Raw genomic sequence first — 11139 nt, 5'->3', positions numbered from 1 at the left:
TTAGTGATTCTTAAAGAGGATAATTTAATGCAAAATGAATAATTAATAGTTGTTGGGGCACTAAAGCAAGCCCCATATGAACAATTTACCCTCCTCTTCCTCCTCTCCTACTAAAGACAAAGAAACAAAGGATCTGATTAGCTCCACACTCAGAAGTTCCTGCCAAAGGCCCCTAAATTTCTAGGCAAGATGTGGAATTTGCCCGCTTCCTATAGCCCCATGTAAAAGGAGTCTCATTGCCCCAGACCAGACACTGCCTTTGCACTGCCCAGGTGGATCAACCTCCCCGTTCAATAAACCAGGTCTGAACATCTTCACTGTGGCCTTGTCTTTGGGCACCACTGCTTATACCTTTCAATAGTTTTACAGCAAATAATGAATAAATAAAAGTTAATAGGAGTATTACCAGACTGTAACAGCTACTTCTGATTAAGAGTAAAATTTTTGAGTCCAAATACATTCATATAATATTATAATTCATATTACAGAATAAGACACTTTGTTTTATAATATAATTATAACCTTTATAAAATTATTTAGAAAACTAAATTATAAATATTAAACAATATATTCTTGGGAAACTATATTTAGGCTTTAGTTATTTAATTTAGATGATAAATCTTTGAAGAAAAATTCTTACTTGAGGATAATTCATATCTCATATGGATGTTAAAGGCATTTTATCAACTGGCCACTTCAAAATGTACCAGAAGGCAAAACACTAGAACATGTTAACAATATGATTAACCTAGGCATGATTAAGAATATTAACAACTTTATATAAAGAAAGAAGTGTACTATAAAAAATTACCCCAAATATTTTCTTATCTGTAACTGAAGTCCAAAACAACTTGCTTTTTAAGCATTTAGAAAGAAAATGTTTACATTCTTTTTCAATTGAATTGAGTTTTTCTCTTATGTGGGTGTGTACTAGATCATCTGCTGGCCTCATATTAGTATTGAGTACATTGGATACTTGCTTTTCTTAGTACAATGAATACTTGTGATACTTTACTAAGAACAATGTGTTCCAACTCTGTCCAGGCAGATACAAAAGATGTAAAGTCTCCATCATTTTCATAGCTGAATAATATCCCATGGTATACATAACTACAGTTTGTTAATCCATTTATAAGTCCATGGGCATTTGGGTTGCTTCCATGTCCTGGCAAATGTGAAGTGAACTGAAATAAACATTCTGGTGCAAATGTCCGTATGGTAAAATGATTTTTTTCTTCTGGGTAGAGGCTTAGTAATGGGATTGCAGGATCAAATGGAAGGTCAACTTAAAGTTCTTTGAGAATTCTGCAGACTTCCATAGAGGTTATATTAGTTTGCAATTCCACCAGCAATGAGAAAGTGTTCCCATCTCTTCACACTCATGCTGATATCTGCAGCTTTGAGACTTTGTGACGTGGGCTAATCTCACTGGAGTTCGGTGATATCTCAGGGTGGTTTTGATTTGCATTTCTCTGATGATCAGGGAGGATGAGGAGTTTTTCATGTGTTTCTTGGCCATTTTTTATCTTCAGAGAAGTTTCTGTTCAAGTCTCTTGCCCACTTATAAAAGGGATTGTTTGCTTTTTTCTTGTTGGTTAATTTGAAGTCTTTGTGGATCTAGTTATCAGTTCTTTGTCAGATTCATATCATGCAAACATCTCCCCCTGTTTTGAAGGCTGTCTGTTTGCTTTACATGTGGTACCCTTACTTGTGCTTTTTAGCTTGATCATGCCTCATTTATTCATTTTGGTGTTGCTGCAATTGACAAGGGTGTTTTCTTCATAAAATCTTTTTCCAGGCCTTTTTATCAAGCATTTCCCCTGCACTCTCTTGAACCTTTAAATCTGATCAGATTAGATGGTTGATTCCAGAAGATTCATATTCTAATTCCTTTCTTCTAGAACCAATGTCAATATCAAATATAATTTATATTTTGCTATATTTTCTGACTCTATGTATGAAAGAATTAAAGAAAGTATTTTGTGCTTCATAATTAATTGTTGTTTATTGCCTTTATTGAGATACCTTACACACAGGCATCATTTTCTTCTTCTGATAGTAACAAAAGCCAAATCTATAATTTATTATAGATTTGGAGCTCTAATTGCCTATACTGCTTTCACTTTTTAAATTTTTCTTTTTCACTTATTTTCTGTAGTGCACTTACTTGTGTATCTATGGTGATTCTCTACTTGACCACTTAGTTGCAAGATTGAAACAATGATATATTACTTATTTTTTAAAAAACTTTTTCATAGGGAATTGAGCACATATGTCATAACTTATTATAATATTAATGTATTCACTATATACATATCACATAAATATGGTATATGTATATTTACACACACATATACACAGGGTGGACCTAAAAGTCATGTGCAACTTAAAATAGTTTAACATAGTAAACTGCACACAAACTTATGTCCACCTGTGTATTATACATGTATGTATATGTATGTGTATACATACATACATACATACATATATAATGTGGAGAAACAAGAACTCTTATACACTTTTGGTAGGTATGTAAATTACTACGACCTCTGTGGAAAACAGTATAGAGATTTCTCAAAGAACTAAAAATATAACTACTATTCAACCTAGCTATCCCACTACTGGGTATGTACCTAAAGGAAAATAAATCACTATACCAAAAAATATACTGTACTTGTATGTTTATTTTAGCACTGTTCATAATAGCAAAGATAAAGAATCAACAGATAATTGAATAAAGAAAATTTGGCATATACAACGGGATATTATTCAGGCAGAAAATAGGAAATCATGCCTTTTGCAGCAACATGGGTAGAACTGGAGGCCGTTATCTTAGGTGAAACAACACAGAAATAGTAACATAAATACATCATTTTTTCACTTGTAAGTGGGAACTGAGTAATATGTATACATGAACATAGAGTGTGGAATAATGGAGAATAGAGATTTGGAAGGGTGGGGAGGTAGGAGATGGCTGGATGATAAGAAAATATTATTATAATGTAATATTTAATAGTTGTATACAACATACATTATTCATGTGATGGATACACTATATAAGATATCCATGTAACAAAATTGAACTAAAACCATTAAATACATGTATTTATATTTATATTCTTTTTAGAAATACTGATGAATAATTGTTGGAAATGGTACAGTCACACAAATAGGCTTCTAATGTTTGGCATTAAATAAATGTATGCCCTTGCATGAATTGATCACTCTGTCTCTCTTAAAGAGGATGTGCTATTTAAGCTTTAAATTTTCACTTAGTTTTATCCATTATAGAATAACAGTTATTAATAATTAATATATATTTTCTACTTTAAGAAGTGATTTATTTTGCTTTCCTTTGATAATCAAATGCATTTTGAGAATAGGATTCTCTTTTATTTATATATGGGAAAACTGAGATTTAAAAAGTTTAATTAATTGCCAGTACTTTTCGTCAATTTTAGAAGAGCAGAAGAAAAAAAAAGAACTATATTCTAAGCCCTTACCGAAATACCCCAGAGAAAGTAAATAAATTAATAATGTGGAGGAGTTGAACTCACGGGGCTGTATGTCTCAATTTCAAAGCTTGAACAAATGAACTAAGCATAATGATGCTAGATATTCTGTTGTACTAAGCTTGTTTTATTTGAAGGAACTTGTATATTACCCCTGCTATGACCCGAAAAGAATGTAGCAAGATTTTTTCCTTTGAATTATCTTTCAGCAATAGAAACTTCTTCCAAGGGCATAACTTGTAATTATCTATGGTTTAAGTTAATACTTTGACAAATCGTTCTCCAGAGGGTGTTTTTTTGCCATGACTAACTAATTCAGGAAATCATTGCTATTCTCATTTACCTTGTTTACAGTTACTGAAATGTCAAGTGTATTTAGTAAGTATAAGTCATTCTTTGATTATTAAATAAGTGAAACTTAAAAAGCTTTTAGATTTTGTTATGATGGGAGATAAATGGTTTTATCAAGACATATTTGGGAAAAGAAGAACACTCATTATGCACCTTGGATTGAAAATAATACTGGCATATATTTTTCATTTGTGAATAGTAATTGTGATTTTCAAATCTTTTAGTTATTCAGATAATTCCAATAATGGCCAATTTAATGGCATAATTCTTAATACGAATAATAATAAGCCATCTATATGGCAAGGTTTAATTAATTAAAAAGGAGAACATAGATTTAAAAAGGCGGTTTTCGGGCAGCACCTGTGGCTCAGTGAGTAGGGTGCCGGCCCCATATGCTGAGGGTGGTGGGTTCAAGCCCAGCCCCGGCCAAACTGCAACAAAAAATAGCCGGGCGTTGTGGCGGGCGCCTGTAGTCCCAGCTGCTCGGAAGGCTGAGGCAGGAGAATCACGTAAGCCCAAGAAGAGCTGGAGGTTGCTGTGAGCCGTGTGACGTCATGGCACTCTACCGAGGGCAGTACAGTGAGACTCTGTCTCTACAAAAAAAAAAAAAAAGGCGGTTTTCCCTATTCACCAAAGTTTTTTTATAATGACAAAGAAACTTCTCTTAGTTTCTTTTTCATGCATGGCCTACATGTGGTTGTTCCTCCAGGTGTCTATGTTTACTATATACTTTGTTAGCGGGTCTCATCCACATTCCCATGGCTTTTACAGTCACCTCCTTCTGATGTCTTTGATTTATGGTAAATATGCACAGATTGATCTCTCAGATTCCAATGTTTGTATCAAGCTGAACATTGAAAAAAATTCACCTGTAATTTGCATTCTGATTCATAAAATCAAATTTCTAATTTTTGTCCTATAAAATTAGTATTTATTAAGTACTGAGTAAGAAATGACTATAGCGTAGTTGAGGTATATCTTCATGCCAGCTGCATTTGAATTTTGTTTCATTTAACAAATAAATTAGCAGTTTCACGTCTAAGTTTACACATGTGTAAACAATAATAAAAATTTAATACTATACCTCCAAAACTTGGTGTCTGAAAAGTTATTGAGCTCTTACAATTGTTAAATGTCTGTATAATCTTTACCATATTTCTATGTAGTAGATAGTGTCATCTCTACTTAGTAATCGAAACTTAGAACAGTTTGGAAATTTGGTCTAACAACTAAGACACTAAGTGAAAGAGACAGAATTGTGTTCACGTGGTTTGTGTAGTATTGTTTTGGCTTCCTGATTTGCTAATCATCTCTCTAATAAAGTCTATCATTTACCACACAAAATACCCTACCATACAGTCCTTTAACAATTGTCCCAACTTCTCTGTCTTTACACAAATTATTTTTTCCTAAATATCTCTTCATCCATTTCATAGCCTTGTCAAACATCTAGTGCCTTATTTCTTTTCCTTGTGATTTCAATATTCTTCAGATTGGTTTCCCTCCAAAGTCTTCTCTTTTTTCACCAATTGTTCATATCTGACCGGATTATCTTTAGAAAAGAAAAGATAGTGTAAGCCTGTAATTCTCATCATTCAAGATCTGAAATGACTCCCAACCTGGTCACATTTTACTAGATGGCTCTCTATAATCCAAATCTGTCCTTTTCTATATTTTCAAGTTATCTTAATCACATAATATTATAATTTAGCTATAATTAGTCTTTCACTTCGTGAAATTTTAAATTTCTATTTATCTATGAAGTACTGTTCCCTTCCTGCATCTTCCTTTTCATTAATATCTTCTAAATATATTTTCTCCCCTATTTTTCTCTGTCCTCTTTTGTATCTCTTCTCTACCTGCTATACACTTTTATAAGAAATTTTGTGCTATAATTATGTGTTCATTTATTTACCTATCTTGTAACAAAGTGGACTCATAAATGCAGAGACTTTGACTTCTTTCTACATTGAGAGTGACTGGCACAGTATCTCAAAATAATGAACATTCAAACATATAATTAATTAATTAGCTAATGTTGACAACAGAAATTTGTATTACATGTGATTTTGTTTCTCCTTTCATTTGGCCTGACACATTCATTTCTGTTTGTTTTGTTGTTTCTCTTTTTAAACCCCACTGGCTATAATAGTGGTTCCAAAATGGTGATTCATTGAATATTAAAATGGTGGAAATAATTCCAGGAACTGACATAGATTTGCATAAAATTTACCTGTCAGAATAGACTAGGTTATTTATTGTACTGTATTAAACAGCAGTGATATCTGAATGTCTTATAACAAGGAAGTTTAATGATCTGTGTGGATTAGTGCAGTAACTTCTCTCCAAGTAACCTTTGAGATCATTTTGTGATGCCATCGTTTCAATACTACCCTTCAGGTGTCACCAGAGCTGACACATACCTGGGGATTTCATTCTTTGTGCTTGTCTACCCTTTTTAGTGTTATTTCTCATTAACTCTAGTCACTAGTCACCTTGTTTGCACCAGATGATCAGCTCCTTTCCCTCATCACAGGGCATATACCTTGCTCTGTACTCCCTGCATTTTATCCTAGAAATTGTCCCATGGCAGTATTGTGCAGCCTAGGTCTAGCCTCATTTCCTTCCCGTTTCTTGGCTATTACTGTTCTTCATTGTCTGATGTACATTGATTTGAATACATTGTTTGATTTTCGGTTGTTTCAGGTGAGTTGGTATATCTTATCCCTGATTCTCAATCTTTACCAAAATTGGAAGGCTCTGATTATTACTTTTTAATAATCTACTGGGGACACAAATTTCTGGAATATCATCCACTTGAACTTCCCTAATATTATACCACTCACCCCGTGATGCAGTGCTTTATTTGTGCCTTATATTCAGTATATAGTACAAATATATGTCAATATCTGGGTAAACATAGAATATGTCTATGGATGCCCTGAGCTACTAAGAGATGAACTCAGGCCAACATAACTTTCATTATCTGAACTCCACTAGCCCTCACTCAGACCTGTGGATCTCAGGGATTTTTGAATTTTCCATTACTGGCATGAAATCAGAGCTGGTATCATATAATGCCTGAAAAACCTGAAAATTTTTATTTTCTCTTTTGCATAATTGCTCTAATGATTTGATCACCAGAGGGGAAAATTTTGCTAAGTATTATGGTGTAATTTGGAAAAAAAAATGAAGATAATAGGATTATGGGGAGATTAAATATACTAAATAAAAATATCTGACTTGAGTTTTAGTAAAAGGGATTATTTGTCTCAAATATGAAAAACTTAAAATTCTGGAATAGATAGTTCTTCTAACCATAGTAAATTAACTATAACTTATACTAGAAAATTATTATAATAGAACTCTTATTTTACCTTGTCTTTCAAAATGTTACAATTTGACTAACTCCAAACATCACTCTTTTTAGTCTTCATTTGTGTTTTATTCATTTTATCAATTTCTTCTCTCTTTACATGTATTTTTTTTTAATTTTTGGTTTAATATGAGGGTGTATATAAGTAGGTTACATTATTTGCCTTTGTAAGGTAAAATTCAAAGTCTGAGCTGTAGTAGAGTCCTCCCAGTAAGTAGGCCATATACCCCTACATTATACCTGATAGGTGGGAATTACTGAACCCCCTTTCTCCCTCTCTTGTATTTAAATTTGTTTTTCTCTTGTGTGGGCATGTAGTTGTTGATCTACTATTCAGATTAGTTCTGAGTACATGGAATGCTTACTTTTCCGTTTTCTAGATACTTTAACAGAGAATGTTCTCTAAATCCATCCAGGTAAATTTAAAAGATGTAATGTCTCCATCTTATTTTTATGACTGAATAGTATCCATGGTGTGTGTATATATATATATATATATGTGTGTGTGTATATGTACACCACAGTTTATTAATTAATTCATAGGTTGATGAGCACTTGGGCTGTTTTTACATCTTTGCAGTTGAGAATTGAGCCGCTATAAACATATAAGTGAAAGATGCTTATGGTAAAAATATTTTTTCCTGTGTCAGACACTTGTATAGCTCTTTCATTTTCAAAAGTGAGCAAGATAATCTGAATTCCATTCTTGTGACACAGATTGGTAATATTTAGGTAACCTAGACTTATCAATTATGTAAAAATAGGTATGATAAATTCTGATATATAATATAGATATTATAATATTGGTATTTTTGTCTCTCTACTAGAGTATCACTTCCTGAAGACAAAGAGTGTGTCATAAATTTGTCTCTATAAAGTGTCTTGCATAATATAGGTATGAATGTAATAGTTGCTAAATTAAATTCATAGATTTTAGTTTCTATATATACTGGACTTCCAAGAAACACAATTCCTTTATATAATCTTACATGAACATACACACAAACACACCCATGCACATACCCCTCTACTTCAGGTATCTATAAAAGTATATTCAGATAATAAGTGAACTTTACTAGTTTCGATGAATGAATATGCATTTGATATTATCATCCTAATTTATTACTTAACACAGGAGGACAGAATTTGGAAGCTTAATATTTTATTGTCAAGATCTCTTTATGAGGAAATGTACATATATGGAAGTAAAACTCAAAGGAAATTTAGTAGAGGGTTGGGGGTAGTAACGGTAGGACAAATTCACCTAAATGGGTATGATGTACATATCAACTTCAAATGTACAATGCAAATTAGGTAACCAAAATGTATGTACCTCTGTAATACTCTGGAATGAAAAATAAATTATGGTTAGGGAAATAAATTAGGCAAATGGTAAGTTCTTACACAAGGGGTACTTTTCAGGATAGATTCACTTTCTGAGTGAGGGGTACACCTGTAACTTTGACTTAAAATTTACAAAATCAAACTCTGTAACCAAAGGTATATATCCCCACAGTATACTGAAATAAACTTTCTTGAACAATTAAAAAAGAGAAAACACAAACAGAAATTAAATAAAAATAATCACACAGAGAAAAACTGAACTAATCCATACAACTTTTCAACACATGGTATTATCTTTATATCCTTAAAAAGATATATTCTAAGAGTAAAAGTAGTACAAAGAATTCTGAACTTTTATTATTTGACTAGTTTTTAATAGTGATAAGTGGTAGTAATTCTGAAACAATACATGCATACTACAAGACAGAAAACACACACGTCTTTCTAGGTTTCCCTCTGTGAGAGTAAGATATAAATTTGGAATGATAGCAGCCAAGGATAGTGTTGGACCTGAATTAGAAGTATCAGTATAAATTGATGATATCTTTACAAAGCTATTTTATAGCTCTATTCACCCACAGGTCCCTGAAACAACATACTCCTTTTTGATCTACCACATTTAATTGTCATGTCTTCATTTCTAAATATTGTTGTCCAATAAGAAAAAGTATGTTTTTCAATATATGTGGGTCAGAGGAAACACAAGAGAGCCTAATAGAGGTTGTTATGACAGAAAGCGAGAAGGGACTCAAAGACTGTGGGAGACATGCTGAAAGAACATAGCAGCCTGCATGAAAGAGCTTCCATCAGTAAAATGAAAAACAATTTGTACATTAAAAAAAAAACCTATGGTCATCGATTTTAATATATTGAATCAAAATAAATCATGAATCAATAGCAATATGTTAATAAAAGGAGAACCCTTAATTACAGAAGAGTGCCAGCTAATGTTAAAAAGAATGATAAGAATAGAAATTCATAAATTTGCACCATTGCAAAGCACCATTGCAATGCTTTGTTCAGGCAAGGAATATTGATGAATGCAAAAAGAACTTACGAAATATTTGTTAAAGAAAACCCTAGACATTGGTTTCAAACATCACCTCTCAAACTATCAATAGGGTGCAAAGTTACCTTTACATGGGAGAATTATGGAAGACCCCACCTCCCAACCACTCAAACTAAGCATAACCAATAATGGGATGATGGGACTTTTTGGCCTCTGACGTACTGCAACAGTATGCACACAGTAACATCTCTGCAGTACTTTTGACAACAACATTAACTTAAATATTTTCATGAGAAAATATTTGCCACCAGACAAATTCGTAATGTGCAATACTTTACAAAACAAGTGAAATGCACCATGTAAAATATCTATGCCATATACAAAGAAAATCGGATGACTGTTCTCAATAAAAGAGCAAATATATCTGAAAATTAGAGGCAATGTATATTTCTTGATCATAGCCTGACTGAATATAAGAACATTACTGATACAGGTGGGAAATTTTAACTTGAACTCATAATTAGATTAGATAATATTAATGTTTTATTGAGTGTGATAATGCTATTTTGGTTATATGTGTATTGGAGAATGTACGGAAAATATGATGTTTGTAACTTACTTTCAAATTATTAAAGAAGACCTTCTTGCACCTGGCTTCTTAAACATGGACAATTTTTGTGGAAAAATGCAGTAGCAATATTATTTAAGTTAGTTTTTATTTTTAATTAATATATTGTGCATATTTATGGGGTACAGTGATATTTTGATACATGTATATAATGTGTAACGATCAAATCATGATAAATAAAACACCTATCACCTCAAAAATTTGTTATTTCTTTTTTTTTTTTTTTTTTTTTTGTAGAGACAGAGTGTCACTTTATGGCCCTCAGTAGAGTGCCGTGGCCTCACACAGCTCACAGCAACCTCCAACTCCTGGGCTTAAGCAATACTCTTGCCTCAGCCTCCCGAGTAGATGGGACTACAGGTGCCCGCCACAACGCCCGGCTATTTTTTGGTTGCAGTTTGGCTTGGGCCGGGTGTGAACCCGCCACCCTCGGTATATGGGGCCGGCGCCTTACCGACTGAGCCACAGGCACCGCCCGAAAAAATTTGTTATTTCTTTTTGTTAGTAGCCTTAAAGAGCCTTCTTCTGGCTATTTTGAAATTTATTATGAAGAATGTTAACTCTAGACACCCTAAAATACAATAGAACATTGGGACTTACTTCTCCTTTCAGGCTGTAATTCTGTACCCATTTACCAACTTCTCTCTATCTATTTCTCTTCGCTACCCTTCTCAGCCCCTAATAACCACTATCTACTCTCGAATTCTATAAAATAAGCATTTTTTGTTCCCACATATGAGTGAGAACATCCAGTGTTTGTCTTGGATTGACTTATTTAACTTCTCCTCCAGGATAATCTATATAAGGCAATGTTTTTTTTTTTTTTTAATTTGCAGAAAGCATAATATAATGTTATATATATATAGTTATAACCCTATAAAACACATCAGAAAATAAGAGCATGAACAGTGCGCTATTT

Source organism: Nycticebus coucang, chromosome 4, assembly GCF_027406575.1.
Source record: "Nycticebus coucang isolate mNycCou1 chromosome 4, mNycCou1.pri, whole genome shotgun sequence".
Lineage (NCBI taxonomy): Eukaryota > Metazoa > Chordata > Mammalia > Primates > Lorisidae > Nycticebus > Nycticebus coucang.
This window is presented reverse-complemented; position numbering follows the sequence as displayed.